The sequence below is a fragment of the Pimephales promelas genome, chromosome 13 (genome assembly GCF_988280905.1).
Source record: "Pimephales promelas chromosome 13, fPimPro1.hap1.1, whole genome shotgun sequence".
NCBI classification, from domain to species: Eukaryota; Metazoa; Chordata; class Actinopteri; order Cypriniformes; family Leuciscidae; genus Pimephales; species Pimephales promelas.
This window is the reverse complement of record NC_142781.1, coordinates 5,366,128-5,374,322: the sequence shown is the minus strand read 5'-3', so window position 1 is coordinate 5,374,322 and position 8,195 is coordinate 5,366,128.

Sequence of the window (8,195 nt, the reverse complement as noted above, 5' to 3'; positions counted from 1 at the left end):
ACGACGGCGAGGCATGAACCGGCCGACGTGCAGCGGAGGACGAAGTCCATTAAAACCTGACAATGGACACCTCGGAGGGCATTAACCCGCTTATACCATGGTCACTTGCCAAATAAAACATTTTTAAAACATTAGTTTATATTTTAATTAGGCTAAATCTAGTTTTTACAAATAATAACTTGCCTGACGGTTTATTTAGCAACCGGAGATATTTATAGTCCGCTCAGCTTGTAGAACCCTTCAAAAATGCTTTTTTTTTCATGAAACACAGGTAGGCATAGTTATTTTTTATTACACATAAAACAATTAATCAAACAAAAATCAGAAAAACACACAAAAAAACAATTAGTTCTGAGCACCAGCGATTTGCGCTTATATAGAGCAATAAATTCAGATCAAAGAGAGGGTCATTTGCCTAGCTACATTCTAGCTTTTTTATTTACAATTAATTTCAACGCTTCCATTTATAGTGCAATTTGAAAAAGTCGGCCAGTCAGAAGGATCCACAAAAGCTGGGTAACGTTACTGCTGCCCAGGATGGGCACTTGATGCAGACAGTACGTTGCTCCAGCTTCGTCTCTCACGGACAGACGGAGCCGCCCGCAGACTGCTCTCGCATCGATGGCCTGTCACCGTCATTATTTGACGGCTCTCCAGTCCAGCATCGGAGAGTCGACCTACAGCATACCAGTCGTCAAAGTTGCCATATTCTCCATAAATGTTAAAAGAAATAACGAAGTCGCTCATTGTTGTATTAGGCTATAGAATCTAACGTTAGATGTTTGTTTTGATAGAGCGTTTGACTGCCTGTTGCTATGGTTACATACTCACAGCTGTTGTAGGCAGCGCATTTATTTATTCATTTCGAATAGTAAACAGGCAGTTTCACCAGAACTACTTTACTAGGTGTCCTCTATCACCTTTTAATGGACACCCTGCAGCCAATCAGAATCGAGTATTCACCCAGACCATGGTATAAAGACGCATAATCGCCTTTCAGCGTGTTTATAAACGCTGTTGACTTAACGTTATATAAATATATGACTTAACTCAACCCCGTCCCTAAACCTAACTGTTACTGGGGTTAATGGCATTTATGACTGTTCCCTTACCATCCTCCTAGGTAAAAAAAAGATATGACTTACGTCAACCCCATCCCTAAACTTAACCGTCACTGGGGTTAATGGCATTTATGACTGGAGATTTGACTGCGTGTACAGACCCGCGGAATGACGCGGACGTTAATGGCGTAGGCATACACGCAGATACACGCAGATAGCTCAAAATGCGTAGAGATGACACGCCACCTGACTCGAAAGTGGCGTGTATGTTTACGCAAAAGTCATGATGTCATGTTGCTCAAAGAATCTGAAAACATTTGGACCCTCCCAAAAGGGATGAAAATTATAGTTTGGGGGATTAGTAAAAATAATAATTAGTAATTGAGTTGGCTACACAGATTTGTGTTCACTTCAGTCGTGATAATTCAGTGCGTTCATCTGAGTCTCATTGATCTGTCACTGCTCATCAATGTCAGAATATTTGCGATGACCAATCAAAGTAGGCTGCTTTATGTTTTCAAAAGCATCCAAATTGTTGAGTTGCCAGCATGTTTTGTGATGCTTTCTCCAGTGTGTGTAAAGTCTCAGTGTGGCCGTGTACCATGAGTGATCGCTCTTGTATTCAACCTCGAGCGCTCTTGGAAAAATTGGTTGCAATCTGAAATGTCAACAATAGAGGCTGCTAAAAAATACATAAAGCACCTTTAAATGTATTTTTTTAAAGTGCCTTTTTTTTATGCAACTTAATAAAGCTGCTACAATACGAGTAACTAAAGTCTAAACGTAAGGAAAACTCAAGAAGACAACATATTTGCTGTGATTCCTCTTCTGTGGAGCTGATCGGTCCTGAATAAATAAATCCTGCCCATTGTCAGACTGCATTTGTGAACTTACAAACCCACACGGCTGGTTTAGAGGGCAAAACGGCAACCTTTCTGAGAAACACAGACGCTGTCATCAGATTATTGTGTGATCCATACGAATAAATCAAAGTCTTGCTTTAGGGCCCAATAGTGAAAGTTAACGAATCAGGTTTGTACGGTGGTTTTCATTTCACAGCTCTGTCTCCTTTAACACACCTGATTCAGATCATCAACTAATAAGAAAACAACGAGTTACTGTTGTGGATCTGCACAATTAACCGTTAAAAGATAGCGATCCCCACACGATCTCATTCCTAAATGACAACAATTTGGTTATGTCTAGTATTGGAATAAAAGTTTGTAAAAAGAGGCCACGAAGTCGTTCCAAATGGCGGGTTTCGATTCGTGGTGAAGGTTTCAAGCGTCTTTCGTCTCTTCCATGGCAAAGTGAATTTCAATTAAATGTAAACCTTTAATCTTATCAATTAACTCGTTTCATCTGACTCCATAAAATGAAAAGGTTTATCAATGATATCTGTGCATCATCTAATACGTTAAACATTACTTTACTTTACGTAATCAAAATGTTCTATCTGAATGTAAATTAATTTACCTTAATTGTTTTTAGCGATGCTCTTGCTTTTGGTTGTAGTTTTAGCTCTGTCCTAAATGACAATCTTCTCAATCTATGGTTTCACTGAGACAGTTTAAAAACAGTGCAGTGGTTTACAGTATGTGTGTATTTGAGACTTTATTTGCATTTGAGATTTGAGACAGTGCTCAAAATGGGCCGGTCCGCACCGTACCTTTACTTTTATCGCGTTTCGCCACTTCTGACATTTTGTCGGTGATGCCCCGAATTCTGTGACCCTAGGCACTGTTTTGAACTAGTCCAACCTGATCCCAATCCTACGGTCACCAATTAGTGTCACAATTTTAAATTAGTGTCAAATTTATGGAAGCTTGTTTTTTCTGTGAAAAAACTATTCTGGCTTTATATCTAAACTTGGAACTGCGATAAACTAAAGTCACACTAAGTTAAGAACCTGAAAAATTAAGTTTCCCAAATCTTCTCAAAACTCTGGATTCTGATAGAGGGCCATGAGACTTAGACCTGAGTGCAACAATGGAGGCTCTAGACCCTTCCAGAGCTGAGATATCGAAAATCAAAATTTCGACCAGAAAAAAAAAACGACAGTGTTACCCCTTACGTTTTTTTTTTTGGGCGAAAAATTAAGTTTCCCAAATCTTAATTTTTCGCCCCAAAAAAAAAAAAACGTAAGGGGTACCACTGTCGTTTTTTTTTCGGACCGAATTTTTGAGTTTCGATATCTCAGCTCTGGAAGGGGCTAGAGCCTCCATTTTTGCACTCAGGTCTAAGTCTCATGGCCCTCTATCAGAATCCAGAGTTTTGGGAAGATTGGAGAATCTTAATTTTTCGCCCCAAAAAAAAAAACGTAAGGGGTACCACTGTCGTTTTTTTTTTCGGGCCGAATTTTTGAGTTTCGATATCTCAGCTCTGGACGGGGCTAGAGCCTCCATTTTTGCACTCAGGTCTAAGTCTCATGGCCCTCTATCAGAATTTGGGAAGATTGGAGAAACGTAATTTTTCGCCCAAAAAAAAAAAACGTAAGGGGTACCACTGTCGTTTTTTTTTTCGGGCCGAATTTTTGAGTTTCGATATCTCAGCTCTGGAAGGGGCTAGAACCTCCATTTTTGCACTCAGGTCTAAGTCTCATGGCCCTCTATGAGAATTTGGGAAGATTGGAGAAACTTAATTTTTCGCCCAAAAAAAAAACGTAAGGGGTACCACTGTCGTTTTTTTTTTCGGGCCGAATTTTTGAGTTTCGATATCTCAGCTCTGGAAGGGGCTAGAGCCTCCATTTTTGCACTCAGGTCTAAGTCTCATGGCCCTCTATCAGAATTTGGGAAGATTGGAGAAACTTAATTTTTCGCCCAAAAAAAAACGTAAGGGGTACCACTGTCGTTTTTTTTTTCGGGCCGAATTTTTGAGTTTCGATATCTCAGCTCTGGAAGGGGCTAGAGCCTCCATTTTTGCACTCAGGTCTAAGTCTCATGGCCCTCTATCAGAATTTGGGAAGATTGGAGAAACTTAATTTTTCGCCCAAAAAAAAAACGTAAGGGGTACCACTGTCGTTTTTTTTTTTCGGGCCGAATTTTTGAGTTTCGATATCTCAGCTCTGGAAGGGGCTAGAGCCTCCATTTTTGCACTCAGATCTAAGTCTCATGGCCCTCTATCAGAATTTGGGAAGATTGGAGAAACTTAATTTTTCGCCCCAAAAAAAAAACGTAAGGGGTACCACTGTCGTTTTTTTTTTTCGGGCCGAATTTTTGAGTTTCGATATCTCAGCTCTGGAAGGGGCTAGAGCCTCCATTTTTGCACTCAGGTCTAAGTCTCACGGCCCTCTATCAGAATCCAGAGTTTTGGGAAGATTGGAGAAACTTAATTTTTCGCCCCCAATAAAAAAAACGTAAGGGGTACCACTGTCGTTTTTTTTTTTCGGGCCGAATTTTTGAGTTTCGATATCTCAGCTCTGGAAGGGGCTAGAGCCTCCATTTTTGCACTCAGGTCTAAGTCTCATGGCCCTCTATCAGAATTTGGGAAGATTGGAGAAACTTAATTTTTCGCCCCAAAAAAAACCGTAAGGGGTACCACTGTCGTTTTTTTTTCTGGCCAAATTTTTGAGTTTCGATATCTTAGCTCTGGAAGGGGCTAGAGCCTCCATTTTTGCAATCAGGTCTAAGTCTCATGGCCCTCTATCAGAATTTGGGAAGATTGGAGAAACTTAATTTTTCGCCCCCAAAAAAAACGTAATGGGTACCACTGTCGTTTTTTTTTTCGGGACAAATTTTTGCGTTTTGATATCTCAGCTCTGGAAGGGGCTAGAGCCTCCATTTTTGCACTCAGGTCTAAGTCTCACGGCCCTCTATCAGAATCCAGAGTTTTGGGAAGATTGGAGAAACTTAATTTTTCGCCCCCAATAAAAAAAACGTAAGGGGTACCACTGTCGTTTTTTTTTCGGGCCGAATTTTTGAGTTTCGATATCTCAGCTCTGGAAGGGGCTAGAGCCTCCATTTTTGCACTCAGGTCTAAGTCTCATGGCCCTCTATCAGAATCCAGAGTTTTGGGAAGATTGGAGAAACTTAATTTTTCGCCCCCAAAAAAACCGTAAGGGGTACCACTGTCGTTTTTTTTTTCTGGCCGAATTTTTGAGTTTCGATATCTCAGCTCTGGAAGGGGCTAGAGCCTCCATTTTTGCACTCAGGTCTAAGTCTCATGGCCCTCTATCAGAATTTGGGAAGATTGGAGAAACTTAATTTTTCGCCCAAAAAAAAAACGTAATGGGTACCACTGTCGTTTTTTTTTCGGGACGAATTTTTGAGTTTTGATATCTCAGCTCTGGAAGGGGCTAGTGCCTCCATTTTTGCACTCAGGTCTAAGTCTCATGGCCCTCTATCAGAATTTGGGAAGATTGGAGAAACTTAATTTTTCGCCCAAAAAAAAAACGTAAGGGGTACCACTGTCGTTTTTTTTTCGGGCCGAATTTTTGAGTTTCGTTATCTCAGCTCTGGAAGGGGCTAGAGCCTCCATTTTTGCACTCAGGTCTAAGTCTCACGGCCCTCTATCAGAATCCAGAGTTTTGGGAAGATTGGAGAAACTTAATTTTTCGCCCCCAATAAAAAAAACGTAAGGGGTACCACTGTCGTTTTTTTTTTTCGGGCCGAATTTTTGAGTTTCGATATCTCAGCTCTGGAAGGGGCTAGAGCCTCCATTTTTGCACTCAGGTCTAAGTCTCATGGCCCTCTATCAGAATTTGGGAAGATTGGAGAAACTTAATTTTTCGCCCCAAAAAAAACCGTAAGGGGTACCACTGTCGTTTTTTTTTCTGGCCAAATTTTTGAGTTTCGATATCTTAGCTCTGGAAGGGGCTAGAGCCTCCATTTTTGCAATCAGGTCTAAGTCTCATGGCCCTCTATCAGAATTTGGGAAGATTGGAGAAACTTAATTTTTCGCCCCCAAAAAAAACGTAATGGGTACCACTGTCGTTTTTTTTTTCGGGACAAATTTTTGCGTTTTGATATCTCAGCTCTGGAAGGGGCTAGAGCCTCCATTTTTGCACTCAGGTCTAAGTCTCACGGCCCTCTATCAGAATCCAGAGTTTTGGGAAGATTGGAGAAACTTAATTTTTCGCCCCCAATAAAAAAAACGTAAGGGGTACCACTGTCGTTTTTTTTTCGGGCCGAATTTTTGAGTTTCGATATCTCAGCTCTGGAAGGGGCTAGAGCCTCCATTTTTGCACTCAGGTCTAAGTCTCATGGCCCTCTATCAGAATCCAGAGTTTTGGGAAGATTGGAGAAACTTAATTTTTCGCCCCCAAAAAAACCGTAAGGGGTACCACTGTCGTTTTTTTTTTCTGGCCGAATTTTTGAGTTTCGATATCTCAGCTCTGGAAGGGGCTAGAGCCTCCATTTTTGCACTCAGGTCTAAGTCTCATGGCCCTCTATCAGAATTTGGGAAGATTGGAGAAACTTAATTTTTCGCCCAAAAAAAAAACGTAATGGGTACCACTGTCGTTTTTTTTTCGGGACGAATTTTTGAGTTTTGATATCTCAGCTCTGGAAGGGGCTAGTGCCTCCATTTTTGCACTCAGGTCTAAGTCTCATGGCCCTCTATCAGAATTTGGGAAGATTGGAGAAACTTAATTTTTCGCCCAAAAAAAAAACGTAAGGGGTACCACTGTCGTTTTTTTTTCGGGCCGAATTTTTGAGTTTCGTTATCTCAGCTCTGGAAGGGGCTAGAGCCTCCATTTTTGCACTCAGGTCTAAGTCTCATGGCCCTCTATCAGAATTTGGGAAGATTGGAGAAACTTAATTTTTCGCCCAAAAAAAAAACCGTAAGGGGTACCACTGTCGTTTTTTTTTCGGGCCGAATTTTTGAGTTTCGATATCTCAGCTCTGGAAGGGGCTAGAGCCTCCCTTTTTGCACTCAGGTCTAAGTCTCATGGCCCTCTATCAGAATTTGGGAAGATTGGAGAAACTTAATTTTTCGCCCAAAAAAAAAAACGTAAGGGGTACCACTGTCGTTTTTTTTTCGGGCCGAATTTTTGAGTTTCGATATCTCAGCTCTGGAAGGGGCTAGAGCCTCCATTTTTGCACTCAGGTCTAAGTCTCATGGCCCTCTATCAGAATTTGGGAAGATTGGAGAAACTTAATTTTTCGCCCAAAAAAAAAAAAAAAACGTAAGGGGTAACACTGTCGTTTTTTTTTCGGGCCGAATTTTTGAGTTTCGATATCTCAGCTCTGGAAGGGGCTAGAGCCTCCATTTTTGCACTCAGGTCTAAGTCTCATGGCCCTCTATCAGAATCCAGAGTTTTGGGAAGATTGGAGAATCTTAATTTTTCGCCCCAAAAAAAAAAACGTAAGGGGTACCACTGTCGTTTTTTTTTCGGGCCGAATTTTTGAGTTTCGATATCTCAGCTCTGGAAGGGGCTAGAGCCTCAATTTTTGCACTCAGGTCTAAGTCTCATGGCCCTCTGTCAGAATTTGGGAAGATTGGAGAAACTTAATTTTTCGCCCCCCAAAAAAAAAAAACGTAAGGGGTACCACTGTCGTTTTTTTTTCGGGCCCAATTTTTGATTTTCGATATCTCAGCTCTGGAAGGGGCTAGAGCCTCCATTTTTGCACTCAGGTCTAAGTCTCATGGCCCTCTATCAGAATTTTGGAAGATTGGAGAAACTTAATTTTTCGCCCAAAAAAAAAAACGTAAGGGGTACCACTGTCGTTTTTTTTTTCGGGCCCAATTTTTGAGTTTCGATATCTCAGCTCTGGAAGGGGCTAGAGCCTCCATTTTTGCACTCAGGTCTAAGTCTCATGGCCCTCTATCAGAATTTGGGAAGATTGGAGAAACTTAATTTTTCGCCCAAAAAAAAACGTAAGGGGTACCACTGTCGTTTTTTTTTTCGGGCCGAATTTTTGAGTTTCGATATCTCAGCTCTGGAAGGGGCTAGAGCCTCCATTTTTGCACTCAGGTCTAAGTCTCATGGCCCTCTATCAGAATTTGGGAAGATTGGAGAATCTTAATTTTTCGCCCAAAAAAAAAACGTAAGGGGTACCACTGTCGTTTTTTTTCGGGCCGAATTTTTGAGTTTCGATATCTCAGCTCTGGAAGGGGCTAGAGCCTCCATTTTTGCACTCAGGTCTAAGTCTCATGGCCCTCTATCAGAATTTGGGAAGATTGGAGAAACTTAAT